Source organism: Notamacropus eugenii, chromosome 1 (assembly GCF_028372415.1).
Source record: "Notamacropus eugenii isolate mMacEug1 chromosome 1, mMacEug1.pri_v2, whole genome shotgun sequence".
In the NCBI taxonomy this organism is placed as follows: domain Eukaryota; kingdom Metazoa; phylum Chordata; class Mammalia; order Diprotodontia; family Macropodidae; genus Notamacropus; species Notamacropus eugenii.
The window spans coordinates 371,878,129-371,903,618 of NC_092872.1; the positions used below are offsets into that span (position 1 = coordinate 371,878,129).

Sequence of the window (25,490 nt, forward strand, 5' to 3'; positions counted from 1 at the left end):
TAACATTTGTACCACACTATGTACGAGGTACTGTACTAAGTGTTTTACATATATTATCTCATTTTGTCCTCAAGACAATCCTGAGAGGTGGATACTGTTATTATCTCCATTTTGTAGTTGAGGTAACTGAGACAGAGAGAGCTTAAGTGATCTGTCCATGGTAACACAGCTAGTAAATGTCTGAGATCTGATTTGAACTCTGTTCTCCTGACTCCAGGTTTGGCACTCTATCCACTGTGTCACCTAGTGGCATATATCTCTATAGGTTGGTTCTTTGAAAGATGTCTTCCTTGGGCTATTTTGTGTGTGAGGGAGGAAGGGGAGAAGTAAATCCTAAAGAACAGGAAAATCACCAGAGATTTCATTTGTAGTGAAAAAAATGAATAAACTTTCCTAATCCCTTAAGGCAAAAGGAGCTGGTGGGTACATGCAGTCTGAACCTAGGAACCAATATCAGGCATGCTTTGAATCAACTTCATTGAACATCTCTGGAAGATCTCATTCCCAATCTAGCCTGTCCACCCTTTCTTATGAGAGGCATGGCCTAGTAGATAGAGAGATGACTTTAAAGTCAAGAAGACCTAGGATCAAACCCTGTCTTCACAGAATTGGCTAAATAACTCTGATCACTTAACCTTACAATGCCCCAGACAACTGTGTAAGACTAAACTGCAGAGTAGTTGCTAATCTGCATTGAGTTTCTTCACTGAGAGTTTTCAATACCAGTTCTAACTCAAAACAAACATACAAAAAACCCTTTCCAGTACATGCTAGGAGTTGTAGTCCTCATTAGCAAAAATTTTCACATGATACTGAGAGCAAAGGGCTTAGACTCACATTACAAACCAAGCATTCTCATTAAAGCCCCAAAACAGAATTGCAAAGGGAAGGCTTCCAGGAGTGAAGGAACACTGCAGTCTTTTGAAAGAAGGGGGCCAGGAGGCAGCGACAGAATTAGCTGAGACAGGGAGTGTTGTGTTTGAGAAGCCCAGATAGAGCTTATGATAGGAATCAGTTTGGGTACCCAGCTTCCCAGCTGGAATATTAAGTGTGGCTTAGCTGTCTACTCCAAAATATGTTTTTAGTAATGGATGCTTTCAACTATGATTATGTGTCTGTCTACTTTGGGGAATGAAAAGCTTAAAAATTTCAAAATGGAGTATAATAGTGGCCATTGAAACAACAAATAACCTTAGAGTATGCATAGGAAGCTAAGCAAAGATGACAATAAAGACAGCTCCTTAGATGTGTTTAGGCAGAGTTTTCCAAGGACTAAATCTTTATGTATTTAAACTGGAACTGTTCCAGGCAATAGTTCAAGTTAAGCTTCATGCCCCAGAGTACACTTATCCCTTTATGAATTACAAAGTAAACTGATTTCCAACAGGGATGTCCTCTCTCCTTTGTTTCTCTCCTTAGTGTTTCCTCAGTTCCCTACAGAATAGGACACACTGGAGATGGGTGGGTTTGTTTATTCCTGTAGTTCTGAAGAATCTTTAAGTAGTGATCTAATTCCCCCACAGTACATTGCAAATGCATTCACTTACTTACATACACAAGATATAAATTTATCTTTAAAAAAAAAATCCAAATATTGATAATATAGTATGAGAGTAAGTCAGTCATTAAAGACAACTCATGTACTATCTGCTCCTAGGTGAAAGTAAATACTCCCTCCTAAAAAACCTGATAGTGTTTTATTTGAATCTTTCCCTTGAACTTATCTCAATCTCCCTTACATCACAGTTGTATGCGTTCATGTCTTTCTGTTTTATTAGATTGTAAGGTACTTGAGAACAAGGTCTGTGAGAGGGCTGGAGAACTTGATTGTTCTGTGAAGTTTGGATTCATTTAAAAGGCCATATCCAAGGACCTAGAAGGCCACATGTGACCTGGAGACTACAGGTTGTCTACTCTAGTCTATGTTTTATCCATATTTGCATCTCTCTCTCTCTCCCTCCCTTTCACTTCAGGGCACTACACAGTACGTCATATGTAGTAGGCACTTAATAAATGTTTATTGAATGAATGAATTATACAATTAGATCCCAGTTGAGCATTCTGTATACATCAAGATCAACAAACTTTTATATTTTAGCAAACCAAGTTTCTCAGTGATGGCTATATCTGATTAGTCTAAGTTTCTCATTGATGGCTATATCTGATTAATCTAAGCAGGTGATTATTTTTTGAGGGATCAGCAGTCCTGCCTTTACATCATGATGTCAGTATCTTCAGCTAATAGTATCATGTTTTAGCATTAATGTCAATCAGTAATTATGAATTTTGTGATGAGCCTACATAGTCATAGACAATACACTTATTCAGTTTATGATTACCTACCAAAAGCACTAGAAGGATTCAATTCCTCCATCTTACCTTTCAGAACTATCATTCATACAGAAAGCAAGAAAATTAAATAAGTTGGACCCACTTATATTTCTGGCAGCAAGTATATGCCTTCTTTACTATTTGTTCTTTTAATTGGCTAAAGAAGTAGACAACTGGGTATTCTCAAGGAAGGTAAGAGGCATCATGGAAAGGTAAAAGGTAGAGACCACTTAATATGAAACTAAGAAAGCTGCATCTGGATCTATCAAGTAAGAGCTGTATACCCTTGGGAAAATTAGTTTCTTGAATACTGCAACCTTGCATAGTCTGCCTTGATTACTAATTCTAGGGTCTTTTAAGGATCATTCTTTTCTAGTTTCTGGCAATGATCTGATCTTGAATTGCTGTCATAAACTCCTAAATTTCTATAAACAAATCCCTACAACTCAGCTATTTACTCAACCCTTTTTTTTGTCATGATAGTGTTGGTCGTGGTCATGTAGATGTGCCCAATAGAGAGCTCTTTGATTTCATCTATATCTTAACTGTTTCATAGATTATATCTGGAGATAAACTACTTTGGGTTATATTAAACACATCCAATGACATATACATATTTTTAGCTTTTGTTATTGTTTGGTGAAGTGATTTCTACTAATTCCAAAAGTATTTTTGTTGGAGTTTCATATTTTCTTCAACATTTGTTCTGAAAATGCCAACAATTTTTCCCCCTTTTTGGTGCGGAAGCATTGATAATGATCATTGCATAATTGCCATAGGGTGAAAATCCTGTGGTTTCATTGCTTTTGTATGGGTTTTTGATGTCCACATTTGCTGTGCTATAATACTAGTGTATAATGAAAGTATTTATGTCTTAAGTCTATTTGTGAACATGTGAACAATAAATTGACATAGAGTAGAATACTGGACTTAGAATAAGAACACCTGAATTCAAATCCTGATTCAGATATTTACTACTAGTTGGTGACCCTGGACACCTTACTTAATCCCTCTTTGCCTTAGTTTCCTCATCAGTACAATGAAGATAATAAGAGTATCTACCTCTTAGGATTTTGTGAGGATAAAATGAGATAGCATATATAAAGCATTGTACAAACCTTAGAACACTATGCAAATGGTAGTTATTATGCTAATACTTGTACTTTACTAGTGATCAATGTCATCTTCTCAGAAGCATTTTCAGGAATTAACAATATTTTTAACTTGTTACAGTATATTTAATTATCTTATGGCACCAGAACATGTAAGATAAAGCTTATTCAACTCTCCTTTTTGCAAAATGGATCATCATGATGGTTTTGGGGAAGACTAGCCTGAGAGCTTATGTTAACCCATCTATTTCTTCAACTCTTAGAAATAAATGTCTCTCACTGACTAGGGTGCTACCTCAAGCACTGGTTTGTTGGATTCCAATTTGCTAGCAATCCAGGGCTCCTGACAGGTTTTCATAGCTATCATAACAGTCTCTGGACATATTCAGAAACTTTTAAAAGTTGATATAAAAAAATTAAAAATATGAAATAAAGGATGAAAAAATATTTCATTTTAGAGTCAACAGGAAGCAACCAGAGTAGGCATCCTTAACCTGGGGCAATGGGCCACTACCTCCCAAGAGGTAGATGAATAAATTTCATGGGGTCTGTGAACTTGGATGGAAAATATAGCTTTATTTTCACTAAAAACTGTGATTTAAAAGTATACTCTGAGGATGAATCTATAGACTTCATTAGAAAGTCTGAAATGTCCAGGACAACAAAAAAATGCTAAGAACCTTTGTACTAAGATTTGTTAAGTAGAGAGGTGATATGGTCCCTTGTCAACATTAGGAAAATCATGTTGGCAGTTATGTGGAGAATTGTTTGGAGAGGAGAAAAACTTGAAATAGTGAGAACAATTAAGAGATTATTACAATAGTTGTTTTTGAATTCCTGTCTAAGTATGCCTATTACCTTATCAAAACAATTTGAGAGGGTTCAGTACTGGTTTTGTAATCTCTTTCATTTCGTAATTTGTAATCTATTTCATTGTATCTCTATAATCTCTGGAGTGTACATTAAGTGATGAATTTCCATAACCTGAGGATCTTTAACATTTTCCTCTTCAAATTTTAGTAGCTCCTCAATTTTATTTCTTACTTCTATGCTAAACTTACAGATTTTTTAAAATGATTACCTTTCACTGGTCAATAACGAATTACTGTGTGACTTGGACCCAAGGATACAATTTACAAAAAGCAGTCTGAGGCACTTGCCTACATATACTGAGATCTATTTTCTATTTTGCTTTGATGTAGTACTGATGATGCATAGTAAAAATATTCATGTTTTCAGTTGATTTAATTTAAATTTGTGGTTTGCCTATCTTATTAGTTGTCTGCACTTATCATCTGTACTGAAAATTTTTCAGCATGTGGGGTACTGGTATTTACAAGTTGTTAAAGGGTATTTTGCCTTCTTGTGGTACCAGAACTCAAGGGAGGCCAACTCATCCACTGGCTTCTGTGTCAAGCTGATCTTCACAATGATTTTGAGTAGGACCAGCCTGCAATGCTATTCCCTGTACGTCATGCAGACTGGGGTTCTAACCTAATCAGCAGTGCCACCTAAACTCAATTTGCCAGAATTTCAGAGTTTCTTCCAAGCCTTCATAGACAGCATGGTGGTCTTAGGGTGCATAAATTCCTCATTCATCACCCTGGCAGCTGTTACTTTACTTTGACATTTTCCTCTTCTGAGTCATGGCATGGAAGATGGGTTGATTTTTTAGAGGGTAATTATGATTATTGTTATTTAGAACAGCTCTTCTTTCTTATTTATCCCACTTCAAAATATTAATAAAAATCATATCTGGTTGATGGGAGCAATTTTAATTCCAAGTTCAACAAATCTGATATCTAATACCAGATTATTAAAAATATACTTGAACAACCTTCCCCTGAAGGATGAAAAAAGCAATCTAATAATTAAATATTTGAGAACTGGTTTTCAGTCTTTTATAATCCTACTGTAGCTATAACAGTAGAAAAAGAAGGCAATATCTAAATAATTATGAAGTAAATAAAGAAATGAGAAGTGAAGAACATTTGATTTCACTGACAGGCAAGGAAAAAATTGATTGGGAAACTTGGACTGCCATGCATATTTTCTGGAGCAATTTCAGCAGTGTTAACCTTAGTCATTCTTGCCATTAAATGACTGGAAAGGATCACTGACATTGAAGACAGGAAGATAACCAGCAGACTGAATGGAAATATTGCTCATTGCTATATGGCTTTGCTGTTAGGCTAGATGACTTAAGAGAAAGGATGGCTGAAAGAAGCCCAATCCATGAGCACAGAATGAGCCAAGGTAGACAATATGCAAATTGGGAAGGCAGAAGAAACTTTTCCAACATGCTTTAAAACTCACCTTTACAATTTCCAGTGTAATGGAAGAGAAACTCACTTATTAAGTACTTACTCTGTTTTAAGTATTATGGTAAGTGCTGGTAATACAAATTTGCAAAAAGCTACTTTCTAAGGAGCTCACATTCTAATGAAGGAGGGAGCATATATAGTAAGGTTCCCCTACAAGTCAGAGGAAGAGGCTTCACATTTCTTAGGATATAGCACCAAAGCAGATGATGAGGTATCTTTTTTAATATAATTCCTATTAATAAAACCATAACAGTTTCTTATATTAAATGATTAAATGATTAAATGATTTTGGTGGTAAGATCTTTCTTTTTGGTTATTCAATAGCCATAGTCACTTAGGTGGTACTTACAGTTTCTGAAGAAGCATTTGCCAAGTAGCATCTCTACAGGGGACACTTCTGTGTTGTCATTTCATTCAGTTAAATGAATAGTGACAGGGTGGGGGTTGGGGGGAGCTAATAATATTACTCTGGAGAATTGTGACTGGAAGTGCTGGTAATTAAAACAAAGAAGAGATCCCAGCATCAAAATGGAGTCTTCAAGAACTAGACCTTTGAAGAAGGGATTGATATAGTAATGATATTAGTTGGGAGTCTTGTATGTGCCACTTTAGATTAAAAACAAACAAGAACGTAAGACACATAACAATGACTGTAGCAACAATGGACGTTCATTAAGTAATTTAAATTTTTCAAAGTATTTTTCATCCATTATCTTTTTTGCTCTTCATAGAGACATTTCTGAAATGAGGGATTTGGACTGAATAACATCTTAGATTCTTTCTAGCTATAAAAGTTTTGAACTGGAAAAAGGTACTATACCCCTTAAACAGATAAAGGTACTGAGCCTCAAAGAGGTTAAATTGAACAACCAGGCTGGAATAACATTAATAACTTAGTTTGAAAGTCCTGGATTTAATAATAAATAGCAATCAAGTGTATTTAATATAACATTGAAACAACTAGAAACCTAAAATTTTTATACTCATTGTAAAACATACCCTGTATTAACTAAGTGAAAATTATGAAAGTCAAATAATTTCCCCATCAGAAAGCTCCAGTCACACCATTACTGGGTCTGAAATCTTCACTGGATGAAAACAGAGCTGTAAAAATCATAAGATCATAGATTTAGATCTGGAAGAGACCTTAGAGACTCTCTTCTGAACTCCTTACACTACAGATGATAAAACTGTCATCCAGAAAGTGTAAATGATTTGTACCCAAGGCAGGGGTAGCAAGTAGCAGAGCTAAGATTTGACTTCTGATTCTAGTCATTTTTTCTGTACTTCACCCCACTAGATCTTTACAGTTGGGGTTGGGAGAGGGGGTGGCAACAAGATTTTATTGAGCATTGAACTGTAGACATTGTGTTATGGAGAGTGCAGAGAAATAAAACAAATGAGACAAATGCCTTAAAACAATTCTTACATTTTCAGGAGGGGGGGGAGGGAGAGGGAGAGAGAGAGAGAGACAGAGAGACAGAGAGAGAGAGAGACAGAGAAAGAGACAGAGAGAGAGAGAGACAGAGAAAGAGACAGAGACAGAGACAGAGAGAGAGAGACAGAGACGGAGACAGAGAGAGAGAGAGAGAGACAGAGACAGAGAGACAGAGAAAGAGACAGAGAGAGAGACAGAGAGACAGAGACAGAAAGAGAAAGCATGAGAGGGAGATGAGTAGAGGGGAGGGGAGAGGAGAGGAAAGGAGAGGAGAGGAGAGGGGGGAAGAGGAGAAAAGAGAATTTTAAACATAGGTGTGGTATCAGCCTGAAAGTGCAGGAGATGGTGAATGGTTCAATTTGGCTGAAAAATAGATTACATGAAGCAAAGTAATTAACAATTAATCTTGAAAATTAGTGTGATACTTAATTGTAAAGGGCTATGAATCTCAAGTTAAGGAGTATGAACCTTATTCATCAGGATTTAAATGCTTTTGAGCCAAGGATGACATGACCAGACATAAGAACATAGATTTAGAGATCATTTAATCTGGGATGTGCTGGTAAATATTTAAAAACCAGCTCTCTAGGGAAAAAATATGCACAGGACACACTTTTAAATTCAATTTGCATTATTACTGTTTTTTAAACAATTTCTTAAATCTACATAAAAAACAAAACAATAGATCAAATTCAGACTGCTGATTTATGAGCTGAAAATGCTTCCATTGAAAATTTAAAAGCATAGTAATTAAGGCCTGAAGGGGATAAGAGTGAACCAACTACCCATGAGTAGCAGAGAGTCAGAATTCTAGCCTACTTCCTCTAGCTTGAAATCTATTAACAGGATTTTACTGAGACACTCTCTAATCTGGGAATAAGGAAACTTCAGGACAGAGACAAAGTGCCCGTAATCCTTAGTTTCATTATGAAGAAAAGATTTGCAAATCATGAATTCTCTTGATTAGAATTCTACCTTACTGTAGTGATTTTATATATAAATCACAATGAGAAGGGAGCAAGGGGAAGGTGGATTGCAAACAATTGTTGCCAGGGCTTCATTGCTTTCCCAGGAAAACTCCACAAATCCACAATGCAACAATTCTGGAGTCAAGTCTTTGGGGGTCATTACTTGGTGGGTCACAGAACCAGAGTTGTGTGATGGGAACAGGCCCTACAATCTTTGATTCACTTCACTTAAGGTACATAGGCACAAGCATGCAATGATTGAGGGAGCATTGTCAAGGATTTGATTGACAATTTCAGTCTTCCTTGTATGTCTAATTTACAAGCTAGAAGAGGCAATTTTTTAGAAATCTGAATTATTAGTACATTCATTACATATATCATGTTGATTTATATGAAAATCATAATTCCCTTCACAAATTTAACATACTTTCTACTATTCCACATTGCCAACTGATCACCTAGCAAAAGAATGGTTATAGAGGTAGTTGAATGAGGAGAGTAAAGAATCAAGAGGAGAGAGTATTAGTTAAAAGGTATCAGATAATGTATGATTACTGGCATTGTTTGTGCTTCTTTTTGGAAGGGGATCAATGACATCAGGAGGGTGATGCCTTGACTTGCAAGTGAATTGGATTTAAGTGAGGCATGGCTATGCAGTCATCAGCCTCACTCTCTCCTCCAGATTCTTGAGAGTCCAGTGGTAAGACATAGGTCAAGATAATTGTTGATGGCCCAGAATGTAAGATGAGAACTTAAAAAAAACCCTAAAACAAACTACTATGGTAGGTTATAAGGAGTTGATGACCATTAGGAGAGTAGTTGCAGTAGAACAATAGACATTCCAGTTTTAATGAAGGGTAGCAGATGTAACCAGCATGGTGAAAACAACACTGGATTTGTAGTTTGAAGAGCTAGTTTGAATCCTTTCCCTCCTACCCTGTCATTGAAAGTCCTCAAAGGAAAGCAGATGACTACTTCTCAGTTAGATAATAGTAGGGATTGGGGGGGGCGGTCATGGCTTGAACTAGGTAGACTCTAGGGTCCCTTTCTACCCTAAAATTCTATGAATGTGTGAAATTAATGTATTTAGTGACTTTTGGATAAGTCATTTAATCTTTCCAGGCCTCAATAGCTTCATCTGTAAAACTATTTTTAGATCAACTATAAGATTGTCTCTAGCTCTAAATCCAATGATTCTTAAATCAGATTATAAGGAACTGAAAAGAGCATGAGGTGAATTGGAAATGGAAGCATAAGATATACCCAACTCATATTCAACTATTAACTGCTAAGCTGGACTTGAGTTCAGGAGAGTCTCCATTTTAAGGAAGATACCTAGGACACCCTTACCTTTATTTCTCATTAGGCTGTAATCTTAATTTTCATCCCAGATATTTTCTACAATGTTACAGGAACCTCTTTACTCTGGAAACTCTCTCTAGTCCTGGAATTCACACTTTGAAAATATCCTTCTCCTCAGAAGTCCCTCCCTCTGATTTGCTGGTTTCTCCCAAAACTTCTGTTTTAAGGATGATGCTTAGACCACCCATGTCTTCACTGCTTTCCAGTCTCCATTCTTGATGCTGTGGATATTCTCCCCATGTGGATACCTTCCTCCCTACCTTTCTCTGCTTTGCAGCTTTCTTTTATCTCTTGCTTTCATGAATGAAAAGATAAGTTCCTTGAGGTCAGGGACTGTCATGTTTTCTGCTTGTATTTTCATTCCCAACATTTGGCACAGTGCCTTGCATGTATTGTTGTTGCTGCTCAGTTTTATCTGATTCTTCATGATCTTGTGTGAGATGGTGAAACCCCTACTCAAATTGACTACTTGGAGGCACTTCAAGATAAAAACAGACAGTCCTATATTGGGTTCTAGGGAGAAGCAGGCGTCACCTTCCCCTAGGCAATCTAGAGGAGGGAGGCACACTACAGAAGCGGAAACATGGTCATATAGCTAAAAACCACAAGCCACCCCCTTTATCCTTTTGGTCAAGAGTCTGAGCAAGCAACTTATTTTCAGAAATTTGCTCCAGATACAAGAAATAAGGAAATGGAAGTCAAGGGCCTGAGCAAGCAACTTATTTTCAGGCAATATGATAAGGAAATGGGTTAAGCAAATCTGGGGAGAATGTAGTTTCACAACTTCAAGTTTCCTCATATCAGATGATTTCTGAGAAACTGAAACTCAAGCCTAGAGTCTGATCTACTTTAGATTTAAGTTTTTGAGAAAGTTTTCATTAGCCATCACACTCAACCCCATGGACCATAGCATACCAATATTGTCCTTTGGGTTTTCTTGGCAAAGGTACTGAAGCTTTTTTCATTTCCTTCTCTCATCAGAATTTACCCTACCCCACCTCCCATTGTTTTCTCATTTTTCCAGGCTATTATTTGATTTTTAACTCTTTGTTAAAGTAGGGCTCTGCTTCCAGGGTGGAGGGTGCATTGTTCCTAGCTTTAGGGGTTTTATGCAGCTGTTTTCAGAGATACTTCCGGGGACTTGTAAGTTTTCAATTCTTCCAAGGTGGTATGCTCTAAGGAGAGGTATTTACTTCTCTCCTGTCCTGTGGTCTGGTCTGTGAGCAACCACAAGCATTTTTCTCTACTCTGGAATTGTGAGGAGAGTGCCCCCTTCATTGTGGCCACAAGCTCTGCCATATTAGTGCTCCTCCTCACTTTGAGACTCCCACCCAGGACTGTGATATGGATCAGAGTATGGGCAAAGAGACAGAGCCCTGCCTCAGTGCTAGCCAAAAGACCCCTTCAATGTCCTTCTGACCAGTTGCTCAGCCACCCTACCATCTGTGGTCTGAGAACTCTAGAAACAGCTTCCACCACTGCTACAGATGTTGCTGATTCAGTCACTCCCAAGGCCTGCTCCTGGTTTGCTGGGGCCTATCCTCCACGCTGGACTGTGTTCCTCTCTTATTTTGATACAACAGATCTTTCCTGCTAACCTTTCAAATTGTTTTGGGTTGGAGATTTGTTTAACTCTGTCTTTCTGTAGATTCTGTTGCTCTAGAATTTGTTTAGTTATTTTTGAGGGTTTTTGGAGAGAGCTCTCATCACTCCCGTCTCTGGGAGGGAGGGAGGAAGGAAGAGGAGGGAGGGGAAAAAAATCTAAGATATAGGAAAGTGATTGTAGAACACTGAAAACAAGTAGAATAATTTTAAAAAATAAGAATTGGTTTCCTTTGTAATTCTCTATATTTTATTTTATACATTTAGAAACAATAATTCTCGGAAGGGGTCTATGGATTTCAGCAGACTGCCAGGAATTCATGACACAGAAAAAGTTAAGTACCACTATTCTCAATTGTTAATTTGCAAAGTTAAGTACCCCTGCTACTATAACAAATGCCACATCTTACATGAGGCCCTTCATGATTCAACCTCCCCCCTCTCATCCTAGCAGTTAGTGATCTCACCTTTCCATAAAATTTCTTTGTTTCTTTTACAAGTATTTTGCATTTACTTGTCTCTGCAGGACCACTCCTAGAAGGTAAGCTTCCAGAGAGAAGAGATGGCTTTATGTTTGTATCCCTGGTACAGTATCTGTCACATAGTGGGCTCTTAAGACAAACTTAGGCAGGCCTGTTACATAGTGAGTGCTTAATAAATACTTGTTGAATTGGATTAGATGGACAAGTAGCAAGACAGAGCTCTGAGTAGAAAGTACAATCTGATGTATTGAGTACAGTTTGGGAAAAGAAATAAAACTACTTTTTTGTATTTTTCTTATTTCCTAGAAAAGGCTGGCAATTGCCTTTCACTTTATTTTTTGGATCATTTAAAAGTTCTATTTACATCATAACATTCCAAATCAGAGTCACACATACATAAAGATCATCACATATTTAAAGCAAGGAGGGACCCGTCTTACATGACCTACCCATTTTATAGAGGAAGAAAAGTGACTTGTTGCACAAAGTCACATAGGAAGTAACAGAATTAGGATTTAATTTAAGGCCCTCTGCATCCAGCATGTTACCATCTAATTAGTCTGAAGGGAAATTCAGTCAGAATACTTGAGAAGTACAATATTTTATGTGATCAGATAACAGAACAGAGTTTCTTTTTATTTTATTTTTTTCCTTCAAATTTATTTGTTTTCAATTTAAACAATCACTTCCATAAGTTTTAAATTTTCTTCCCTTCCCTGCCCCATACCTTCCCAAGATGGCATGTAATCTTATTGGGCTCTACACATACATTCTTATTAAAACACATTTTCACATTAGTCATGTTGCATAGAAAAATTAAAACAAATGGAAAAAAGCATGAGTAAAACTAAACAAAACCAAACATAACAAAAGAGAAAATCGTCTTCCTCATTGTGCATTCTGACTCCATAGTTCTTTCTCTGGATGTGGATGGCATTTTGTGTCATGAGTCCTTTGGAAATGCTTAGGTCCTTGCTTTTCTGTGGAGGACTAAATCTACCAAAAACAGTCCTCACATACTGTGACTGTGACTGTTATTATGCACAATGTTTTACTGGTTCTGCTCACTTCACTCAACATCAGTTTATATATGTCTATCCAGGTATTTCTGAAGACTACCTGTTTGTCATTTCTTATAGCAACAATAGCTTTCCATTACTTTCGTATATCACAGTTTGCTCAGCCATTCCCCAATAGATGGACATTCCTTAGATTTCCAGCTTTTGGCCACCATGAAAAGAACCACTAAAAATATTTTTGTACATGTGAGTCCTTTTCCCATTTTTATGATCTCATTCAGATGCAATCCTACAAGTAATATTGCTGGGTGAAAGGGTATACACATTTTTATAGCCTTTTGGGCGTAGTTCCAAATTGCTCTCCAGAACAGTTGGATCAGCTCACAGCTCCACCAACAATGAGTTAGTGTTCCAACTCTCCCACATCTTCTCCAACATTTATCATTGTTGTGTTAGCCAATCTGATAGGTATGATGTGTTTTGATTTGCATCTCTCTAATAAATACTGATTTAGAGCATTTTTTCATATGACTATAGATAGCTTGAATTTCTTCCTCTGAAAACTGCCTCTTCACATCCTTTGACCATTTATCAATTGGGGAATGACTTGTATCTTTGTAAATATGACCCAGTTCTCTATGTATTTTAGAAATGAGACCTTTATCACAGACACTAGCTGTAAAAATTCCAAGTTTTTTGCTTCCCTCCTATTATTGGTTGCATTGGCTTTTTTTGTGCAAAAACTTTTCGATTTAATGTAATCAAAATTATCCATTTTGAGTTTCATAATGTTCTCTATATCTTGCTTGGTCATAAATTCCTGCATTCTCAATAAATCTGACAAATAAACTATTCTTTGCTCCCCTAATTTGTTCATAGTATCGGCTTTTATATCTAGATCATGTACTTTATTCTGATGTAAGGTGTCAGGCATCGGTCTATGCCCAGTTTCTGCCATACTATTTTCCAGTTTTCCCAATAGTTTTTGTCAAACAGTAAGTTCTTATCCCAGAAACTGGGGTCCTTGGATTTATCAAACAGTAGACTGCTATAAGCATTCACTTCTGTGTCTTATGTACTTAACCTATTCCACTATCTACCCCTCTATTTCTTAGCCAGTACCAAGTGATTTTGATGATTGCTGCTTTATAATACAATTTAAGATCAGAGTTTCTTTTTAAACTATATTCGGCTTTAATCTTGGCCCCATTATTATGATACCATAATTAATTCTGGTAAGGCCAGATACCTCCAACATCTGGAAGTGTTACTTTCTTTGAAAGTGAGTATCCTTTACTACCTCAATATCATTATTTGAATATAACATAGCCACCCTAATGATAATATGGTTCTATTTATCATCTGATTCTAAACTTGTTTTTATTATCCCCTCAGTTTTTTTTAATATAATATCTTTGCTTGAAATTCTTATTTAAATTCTTTAAAAAATATTCGTGGGGCATTATTATCAGTAAGATGGTTGGGTTTCTTACTACGCTGTCCTTTGAAATGAACAAAACAACATTAAAAATAAAAAAAAATGTAACAGAATTTTAATGAAAATTTGGGCTTTGAAGGTGTTTTTCATTTTAGTTCAGCAAATATATGCTAAGTACCTACTATGTGTAAAGCACCCTGCTGGGTCACTGGGGTTATAGAGAGAAAGAAGTCAGAGTTCCTTTTCTTAAGGCACTTACAATTTAGTGAGGGTGGGAGGAGGGAGAAGGTACATGTGCAGAAGTAACTAGGCCCCAAAGGAGGGTGTGCTAAGAGCAAAGGAGATATTCTGACAAAGCACTTGAAGAAATTTGAGGCGGAAGAGATTACATGCACCTGGAAGAGTGTATGGGAAAAGTCAGGAAAGTTTTCCCTTAAGATTTTGCCTCTCAGCTGGGCTTTGAAAGAAGAGAGGCATTTTAACAAACTGAAAAAGATGTAGCAGGGGTTATCAGGAGAATCCTATCTTCATGTTCTGAATCTCCAATCAACATAATGGAATTATAACATATGGACCTTTGTAAATAGAAGGTACTTCCAGAGGAGCTAGAATGGGCTGTCTGGCAAATGATTAGTGACTGCAATTTGTTGGAAGGACTCTTTTTTTGAGGAACATCCCCTCCTTGTGCTCCATAGAACTAAGCTGCAGAGGTGACTGTAACCCCTTAAGATTCTTTTCTTTCACTTTTTCTCTTTGCACTTGTGGACAGTATTGCAGTCAGTCATAAATACAACATAGGGCATGACAATGTGAACTATGTCCTTCCTCAGGAAGCCTAAGAATGAAGTCCCCAGGCCTGTCAGTTCTGACTGCTTTCTTTTGCATTTGTTTCCTCTTCTTAGCACAGATCACCAACTCAAAATCCTGAGAGATGGGTTTCCAGCTTTGGAGGTTATCTCATGGGTAATCTTCAGTTTCAAAGCTTCTGAGTTCAAGAAGTAGGCACCAAGTCTACTCAATGGAAGAAGAATTTCATTATAACACATTTCTCATAAGAGAAGAATCTAGTACATGAAAAACTAAGGACATGCTGTAGATGGACATGGAATATACATTTGGCTCAACCTACCCAACAATTACTTTGAGTTGCTCAAATAATGCACATCTGAGATGAATAGTAAATATCTGTTCAGTGGTCTCACAAATGGACTTTACCTTCTGAGAGGAGCATAAGGGGCTATTGGAATGTTCTATGTTTCCAGTATTTGTTTATGAACGTCTGTGAATCTTTTGTGTCTTATTCAAGGTCTATGTTAAAAAAAATAAAAAGTTGATCCAAAACCCAGCATCAATACTGCACATTTAGTACTCTTGTAGAAGAAGACTCTACTAGCCACATTAGAGAAAACTCTAAAAACTAGCCATAAATAAGACTTTTAAAAATTTCCTTGAGGATTACAGGTGGGGGCATTAAAGAACCAAAGAGATCTTTGTCCCTTTGTGATTAGATGGCCAGGATCATTGAACCCAGAGTTCCTTGTCAGAGAAAAGAGAAGAAGTATTCATATAGTCTGCTATGTGCCAGGTATTATGTGAAGAGCTTTACAAATATTGTCTCATTTGACCTGAGCACCAGAGTAAAGAGACAGGGTGAAGGTGTAGAGGAGGGGGGTAGTCTACATTTTTAGTATATATACCCCCTGAGGGATATAATTGTTTAATAGTTTCCAAGGACAAGGAGCTGGGCCACTCCTGAGCAGTTTTACTTAAGTGCACAGGTCCCAGAATGTGAGCCTGTAAATGCTATTGATACAGTATCCCAGGCATAGAATTAATTCCACAGTCTTTTACATATTTTGATTGTCCCTGGGAAAAGAGCAAAAAATATTTGAGAATACCTAAAACTATACTGATCAAGAGCTTTCTCCTCTGTGATCTCTTTCTGACTGACAGCCGCTGCTCTGAGAATCTCCGGGAAAACATTGCAGCCTGTCACAGAGTATGAAGGCTGGTGTAACTTTAATACCCTGTTGCTCAGGGATTAAACAAACAAAATCAGACAACCCCCAAACCTGAAATTTATTTATACCAATGAATAATGGATGTGTTTGTCCAGGTATGGGAGCACATGCCTGTAGTCCCTGATGCTGAGTAGGCTAAAGCTGGTGGATTGCTTAAATTTGGGAGTTGTGAGCATCAGTAGGACTAAAGCTGATGGGATGTCCACACTAAGTGTAGTACCAATAATATGAGCTCCCAGGAGCAAAGGGCTATGAGGCTGCTGAAAGGAGGAATAAACTGGCCCACATCAGAAAAACAGAGGAGGTTAAATCTTCCATGCTGATGAGTATTGGGATTGGGCCTGTGAGTAGCCACTGCACTTCCAACATAAGCAAGATAGGGGACTGAGTCTCAAAAAACAGAAACAAAAACAATGGATGTATTTACATAAGTCAAAATGATAGCAAAAATCACAAATGGCAATCCTTCCACAACAAGGTTTTGTAATCAAAGTCCTCTGTCCCCAGGAGAGAGGGCACCATCAACGGCCTTTTGTGGATGTAAAGGTTGGAGATTCTCTGCCTCCAGGACCACTCTGGAGCTACCTTTCTCCAAGCAGAAACTAGAGGGCATCTCCTTATTGACTTCTACTCACCCTCAAGTACAAACCAACCTAATTAAAGGGAGGATGTGGTGGTGGTGGTGGGGGGGGGTGGCACGTGTTATCTCCACTCAGGGCTCTTAGAATTTTCCCTGTCAGATTTGCTCGAAGTGTCTTTGAAGTATCCCTCCATTTTTCAACTAAAAAGCATATCTCTTGCCTTCAAATTATTCTTGCCACCTCCCCAGGCTACCTACCTCTCTGTGGCAGCTAGAGTGCACTGTTGTACCTGGTGTCCCTGTTTTTTGCTCACTGGTAAATTTAATCATGGTTGAATTTATACTTCCAGTGAGGTTGTTAATGAATCTATGTAGAATTCAGACATGCATTGGATGACTGCTGAGGCTCTTTAGGGATGAATTTCCTAAGGAAATATACAAGATGGCTTTGGATTAAATTGGAGAGGAATTCCCCAAGCTATTTGTAAAAGTCATTCAGTTAAAAAAAAACAAACCCAAATGCAAATAAACAAAAAACCCAGTCATTAATATTTACTATATGACAGGCACTGTGGTAAATACAGTAGATACAAAAAGGGGCAAGAAACAGTCCCTGCCTTCAAGGAGCCACCAATCAAATGAGGCTCTCTCGTAAGGGACAAGAAAAAGGCAGGGCCCAGGTTTCTGTGTTTACTGCAAAGATGTGAGGGAAAAGATAGAGAACTATACATATAATCTTGCTTCTCATATCTAATCGTATCTCTTATAAAAGAGAAACCACTTAAATGTTAATATATATCTGTGTATAGTACAAGCAGAAACCACAAATATATATGTACACATGTGTGTATACACATGAGTATATGTATATATAATATATGCACAAATATTTTTGTATGTGTATGTGCACACACGTATATGCATGTCTGGGTGTGTATACACATGTATATATACACATACAGGTACATATACTTGTGTATATATGCATGCATATACATATATATATTTATACACACATATACATCCATACACATACATATGCATATATGGAATCCCTTCTCCCTCCATCTTTCTGGTAGTATTCTGGTAGTGGCTTGTCATTCCACTTTCTTCACATTTAAGGCTTTGGTTTTAACCATTCAGGATGACATATCCATTTTTGGAGTTCCATTTAAATAGAATGTCTGTAATTTACAAGAGTCCTTCTCCTATAGCAACCCCTACATACAAGGCATAACAAAAAGATTGTTTTGACAGCTACCATTTTCCCTGCAGAATTAAGGAGAGTAGGAGGAAGCAAATCCTTTCCTTGTTGCTTCCAGTAAAAGCCCCTATTATTGGAGGAAACCCAGGGCACAAATGTTCTCCAAGTCACTTATTCTTTGTAATGGTCCTCTGAGCCTGGTGTCGATTTGAGTTTGAGTGCTGCTGATTTGACTTACATACATTCTTTGCAAATATGCATAGAGCAAGGTCAGCAGGCAAATGCACTGTGGGAGTTTTTTTTTCTTCCTTTCCCCTCCAAAATTTCCTGTTTGCGGGCCCCTTCACAGATGTTTTCTGTTTGCAGCAGCAATGCACCAATAAGTCACTTCCAACAAAAAAGCAAACAGCATTCCTAATGGGCAAGCAGCTCTATGTAAATTCCCAAGCTAGTCAGGCTGGGAATGTGGTTATTGTAAACATTTATTCATCAGGCAGTAGGCCTCTTTAATCCCCTTCCCTGAAGATCAGGAGTGCATCTCCTAAACTGATGCCTTGTCAAAATGCCAGGACATCAAAAACATTTGCACAGGGTGGCACTGGATGACGAGGGGGCCTGGAATTCTCAACCTCCTTCCTGTGGATAAAGACTGTCTTTGGACACTGTTGCATGTAGGAGCCTGCAATCACCACTGTAGGGAACCATGTTTGGAATTGCCCAAAGTACTAGGCAGGGTCTCAAGGTCTCTGCAAGGCTTAAAGTGAGAAAGGCAAATTTTGATGAGAGAAGACCTGTGTAGGAGCTATCTCAGGGTCCTCTCCTGGATAAACTTTTACCAGGGACCTTTGTTGCTCTTCCAATATGACCTGTTGAGATATGCCTTTGGAAATTCTGAAAGGAAAACATTCCTTCCCCTCGCTCTTCTCCTCAGGGTATCCAGGTGCAAGATCCCATTCACTCTATTCCTTTTCCTTGTCTGGCAGCCACCCTGTTAGTACTGAGCCAGACTCTTCCAGGGTGCCTTGAGAAAATAGAATACATCTCCAGAAAGTGAATTAACTCTTTCAGGCCATTAAGGCCCCATTTAGAAATAACAGTTTCAGAGTACCAGGCAGTCAAGAAATTTTCCTAATTTGAGGGAAGAGGGAGGTCCATTGACAGTCTATTTAATTTGCACTTACCCTCCAATTAGAGGACAGAACTGAAAGCAAATATTCTAACAGTATAACAAAGTGACAAGATCCTACCATGCAACCACATCTACAAACTTTCATAATAACCATTCTTTTGGTTAATCATCAATTAATGAAATCTAAGTACCAATTTTTGTCAGAAACAACTTTACAATGTATTCCCTAAATGAGCCTTCATCACCTCTTGATTGGCTATCATGATAAATTCTTAATTATTCCACCTGCTCTATGAATTTCCTTTTTTCAATTGTCATCCTCTACATAGATATTAACATAATCTTCTGAAGGCACAGGGTTGACTATGGCCCTTTCAGTCTCAAAAATCATCAGTGGCTCCCTACTCTCTCAAAGGTAAAACACAAATCTGACATTTAATGCCCTCTAAAACTTGATTCCTACAACTTTTCCAGGATAATTTTTCTTATTATTCCTCTTCTCACTACACTCTAGCAATACTAGAGTATTAGCTACTCTCCAGCTATGGCATTCTATCCTTTTTTACTGAGCCTGAAATGCACTGTCATCATTACCTCTGCCTCTCAACTTTCTTCTCTTCCTTCAAGGCTTAGCTCAGATGTCATCTCCCCCCTAAAGTCCTAACATATCCTTTACTCTTCTTTCCCTCTGCTAACTACATTGTGTTACACTTAACAGTATAATATTATAAGAGGCCATGCTCCATACTTTACAAAGATTGTAAGCGTCTTGAAATGAGGGAGTATTTTGTTCTTGTCTTTATATCTCCCCTAGCTCAGAGCATGTGGTTTTGCACAAAAGAGGTACTCTTTTCAATTTTGTTGAAGTGCATTGAATGGAAAGTAGATCAACTCCTCAGTGATTTATCTTTTGTTCAGAGACTGACATTTGCTTCATTTGAGGGAAAAGAAATCAACCCCAATTTGACTAATTTGATTACTAGCATAGCACCTTTGGTAACCTTTTACATTTTAGTGTGCACTGGCAAATATTTAACCACTACAAGATAAGCTTTTAATTTTATTCTGGGTTATCAATACTTTCTTCTTCACTTTTTTAAGCCTAGAAAATCTCTGCAACAATAAATCAAGCCCTTGTTTGTAGCGTTTGTTGATGTTAGAGTTATAAATGCTCACACTGAAGATTTAACAGCTGGCTCCCAGAAGGAAATTTGAGTTGCCTCTTACACATCCTTGGGCTTGAGGCATTCTTTTGGCCAGCACTCACTGGAAACCATAGCCCCAAATCTCTGTCTGCCTCAGTTTCCTCATCTGTTAAATTTTGTTGTTAAATGAGATCATAAAGTGCATAGCACCATACCTGGCACATAGTAAGCACTAATTATTATTATTAAATATGGAAGGAAGCTTTTTCCAAGTCCTTCTAACTACAGTGCCTTCCTTCTGTTGATTATTTCCTTTTTATTGTATCTATGACTTGTTTGTACATAGTTTTTCACATGTTGTTTTCCCCATTAGATTGTGAGCTCCCTGACGGAGAGCAGGGACTATCTTTGACTTTTTCTATATCCTTGGAGCTTACCTAGCTTAATGATTTGTCTTATTGATATTCACTTCTTCCAAAATTCTGACTAAGAAGTACCCCCATCTTCTGTACACCTGCATTCGTTGCTGAAAGCCAATGTAGGAAGTCCCACAACAGTGAAAACTGAGTCCTTTACAAACTTACTATATGTAATCATACCTGATCCCACTCAGTTGTCCACCAGTTCTTTTATTCTTCCCTTATTAATTCTCTCTCCCTTCCCTTATTTACTTTCTTTCTCTCATTCCCCTAAGTATCTATTCTAAACCATCTCTTCTTTGTTCAAACCACCAAATACATCACTGAAAAAATTCAGGTCATTTATTAGGAACTCCCTCTCCTTTATTCTACGCTCCAACTCACTTCAATGTCATCCCCCAATCTTTTTTCTTTTTGCCTTAGTGTCAAAGAAAGTTAGAAATCTTTTCCTTGCAAATACTAACGCTTCTGCTTGGGTCTTTGATTCTCTCCCTGATTTTCAAACTAGTCTCATGCACTGACCTCTTCCCTTCTACTTATGTGCATTTCCATATCTACTCAATACTTAAAAAAACAGCAAAAACAAACTTCACCTGACATTATCATGTTCTTAAACTTTTTTATAAATCTTTCCTCTTTTTCATTTTTAAAAAAAATTAATTTATTTTTTAACAAAAATCTATTTTTTCTCCCTCTTGCCTTTCTCATTGAAAAACAAAACCCGGATAGCAAATATGCAGTTGTACAAAATAAATTCCCTCATTGAATGTATATATGGAGATATATACATATATATCTCCACATATATGTGTGTGTGTGTGTGTACATGCACATACATATGTTGTGTTGTTGTTGTGTTCGTCCTTCATTGCTGAAGAATATCATGCCATCACAGAAATGCTGACATGACTTGCACTTGACTTTATTTTGAGTGAGGGAGGGCTGTGCAGATCACCAGCCTCACTTCTCCTCCAGAGTCATCTGGATCCAGTGACCAGATATTCATTGGGATGATTGGAGATGGCCCAGGATGCAATGGCCCCTTTAGGCCAAGACCTATTTAGTATGCATTTAGGGTGAGGTAATGCCCATTCAGTGAATAGGTCTATTTAAGAAGTAGTCATGGGATGGTCCCTTTAATGAGGCAAAGAAAAATAACTGCATCAGGCTGGGAGGGAAACAGCAACAGTTACTATTGCTAATCACTCTTAAGCCATATCTATGTATGTGTGTATGTATGTATGTATGTATGTACATATGTGTATGTGTATTAATTCTTGCACCTTTCTTTCTAAGGAAGCACATGCTTCACCATTGATTCTCTGGAATTCTTGTTGGTCATTACATTAATTACAACTTTTAAGGTCTTCAAAGCTGTCTTTAATACTGTTAGTATATAAATTTTTCTCCTGGTTCTGCTCACTTCACTGCTTCATTTAATACAAGTTTTCACAGGTTGCCCTGAAATTGTTCATTTCATCACTTTTATATCACAGTTGTATTACATTACATTCATAAACTGTAATTTGCTCCTTCTCAATCTTTGCTGGATCATCATCTTAGTTCCATCATATAGAAATACTCCTAGACTTCTGTCCTGAACCCTCTTCTGTTTCATCTCTATATCCTTTCTTGGTAATCCCATCTTTTGTCATAGATTCAACAAGAATCTCTCTGAAGAGGACTCACAGATTTATAAATCCAGTCACAAATTCTTTTCTAATTTCTACTTCCAAATCAACTGCCTTTTGGACATATCCAACTGAATGCCTCAAAGGCATATGAAACTCAATAGATCTAGAGGAGATCTTCTCTTTCTTCCCCAAATCCTTCTCTCTTCCTAACTTCCTTTTTTTGTCAAGGGTAAAACCATTTTTCTAGTCAATCAGAGTCAAAACTTTGGAGTTATTCTGTACCAGTATCCTTCTTCACCAGTATCCTTCATTGGAATTCAATTAGGTGCCAAATGTTGTTGATTCTACTCTACAGTGTATTTCATATCCATTACTTTCTCTCCAATTGCACAGCTAGCCTCCTAATTTAGGTCCTTACCATCTATCACCAGGACTATTGCAATAAACTACCAATTTGCTTCCTTGCCTCATCTCTCCTCTCTCTTATTCATCCTTTAAACAGCTTCCTAATGAATATGCTTAGAGTGTGGGTCTGATCATATCACTTCACTGCTTATGAAATTCCATTTCCTTTTTCTTACTTCTAGATGGAAATACAAACTTTTATGTTTAACATGTAAAACTCTTAACAATTGGACTCTAGTCAATCTTTCTGAACTCATTCATGCATTTTATATTCCAACCAAGTTTCCTGGCTTGCTGTTTCCATATTCTTTATTACTAACCTATACGCAGGCTACCTTCTACCAATCCTCTCCTCACCTCTGAATTATAAAATACTACCCTGTTACTTTTTCATGGTATATAGTTGCATCATTATTTTTCAAATCTAGACCAACAAGGTATAACCTTTAACTGGAAATTATTTGAGTACAGGTTCATTTGTCATCTGAGGGTCAGACTAACCTAAATTTGGGGAGGTTCACCACAAAAGAACTGCCAACCAGGTGATGAATTTGAAGAAGCCATAATAACTCACGAAACTATCTATTAAAGCAAGAAAGTGTTCAGCCTTCATGGATAAAAGGAGCATCCACACCACAGTAAAGATCTTTGAAATTGGCTGATAGAGCCTTTGTGGCAAAAAAACAAGAACAACAACAAAAAAAAACTTGCTTAAAATTTGTTGGTTCTGGTAGGTTTTGGATAATTTTCTCTTGATTCAGAGGAGTGACAGAGAGTAAAGAGGTGGGGAAGAAGGCCAGTTACTCTAAAACTAGATGTATGTATATACTATCCTTTAACATTACAAAGAACTTAGTGCATATTATAAATTTGCTCCTCAAAATCACCTCATGAAGTCATATCAGGAAAAAAAAAGTGAGCTATGGGGACTGTGAAGGTCTGAGGGTCACCTCTCTAGTAACCTTAAAAATCTTTCCCTGTTTGTAAGGGCATGACTCAACAAAGCCTTCCCACCTCCCTTTTTTTCTTTTGGAGACCAAAATATGATTGCCATATACAGTAAGGACACAAGTCAAAGAACTTTTGTGTGAGATGTTCTCTAAGAATTAATTAGGTCCATGTGAGTTCACAGTTTCTGTAATGGGCTGTGGGTTGTCTAACCATCAATAGGAATCCTTAGTAGGTAGACTAAGATATCAGATCCTCAGTTTCCTCATCTGCAAAATGAGTAGACTGGATGATATGGTTTGTAATCTCCCTTTTAATACTCAATCCTAAGAATCTTATGCCATGTAAAAGAGAACAAATTTTTGTGGTAAAAGCTATAATAAAAGTCTAGTATAACATGATGGCTTGTGAGACTCTCTCTGAATACTGGTGCTGTATAAAAGACTCTGCTTTATTTAAAATAGTGCTTTAACTACCCAGGTTCAAACAGATTCCAACTTAAAATCCCAGTCCTAAATTCATGGAGATCCTTAAAATTAGACTAACAATGATTTGTACCTGCTAGGCATAAAATTTTGGGTTAGGCAAGATAGCTGGTTATTAAAATGTGAAAGCACTAATCAGCAAGACGTTTTTAATCTTTTTGAGATCTTAGGTTCTTATAAAGCAGCACATTTCACTGAACCATACATAAGGGGAAAATATGTGTTATGTTGCCAAAAGGACCAGACTGAAGGAAGAGTGTCTCACAAAGAGAGATTTTGAGGGCTGATTCTGGAAAGAGAAAGAATTCAGAGAAAGGGCACATTGGCTGAACAGTTCAAGCTAATGACTATTGAGGCTAATCTTTTCCAAAAAAAATTGATACTTCATTTTTGTCAAATACAATATGCCTGATTGCTAAATTATACTAATGTTGTCAGGACATGCTGTTACCCTGGGTTTCAAATGACAGACTAGATGGGAACAAGAACGTTCATTTCTTAACTGTTTTATTGTTGGCAGTGGTTACTTTGTAGAACTATTGGAATGAAAAGCCTTAGCTCAAGACCTGCAACCCTTTTTCATTGCAGCTTTGTGCATATATAAATTTTCAGATCAACGGGGACTAAGGGAATGGGAAATGAGTGACTGATGAAAGATATGCCTTCTAAGGTAGCTATGTGGTGCAGTGGATAGAACCTTAGCCTATAGTCAGGAAGACCTGAGTTCAAACCTGGCCCCCAGACACTTTCTAGCTATGTGGCCCTGGGCAAATCAGTTAACCTCTATTTGCCTCAGTTTCTTCTGCTGTAAAATGGAAGTAAATAATATCTACCATGTAGGGTTGGTGTGTGGCTCAAAAAAATTTGTGAAGAGCTTACACATTGCCTGGCATTTATTGAGCATTTAATAGATGTTTGTTCCCCTCCCTGTAGTTAAAAAAGAAAGGAGAGGGGAAAGAAAGGCAGGAAATGCAACAGCATAGTATAAAGCAGGCAAATGGGCAAGTTACTGATCAATTTAAGAAATTCCCCAAACTACCTGAGGCTAAAGGTCGTTCTTTGGAGACAACTCCCAATCACCTTCTCATGGAATGTGAGGGTACCAAATGGTACTATATTAACTGAGTTTTTTAAGAGGCTGGAGAGGACTGGTAGTAAAAATTATCAAGTTGACACATGATATACTAAAGTCATCAGGTAAAGCTATGGACAATTACTCTCCTGAATTTTCTATGTTTTAAAGACTTTTGTTTAAACTCAATGAAAAAAAAAGACAAAAGAGCATGAGAACCTACTACCATACTAAGTTCTAATCCATTAGAACTACCCTACCTTCAGAGACTCAAGGCTCTCACTGACCATTAGAGGGATTTTTCTTTCTTTTTTTTCCCTTAATAATATTTTGAGTCTTTTTTCCCAATTACATGTAAAGATAGTTTTCAAA

The 25,490-nt window shown here is 37.3% G+C and overlaps 1 long non-coding RNA gene across 1 annotated transcript in view; it reads left to right on the forward strand.

Moving 5' to 3' along the window:
- LOC140518455 (uncharacterized) overlaps positions 1 to 15,417 on the forward strand; it is a 34,482-nt gene extending 19,065 nt beyond the window's left edge. The window contains exons 3-4 of the long non-coding RNA XR_011971929.1: positions 11,405 to 11,471; positions 14,979 to 15,417. This is a non-coding gene — a long non-coding RNA (uncharacterized lncRNA). The remainder of the gene's footprint in view (positions 1 to 11,404; positions 11,472 to 14,978) is intronic.
- Positions 15,418 to 25,490: the final 10,073 nt, after the last annotated feature.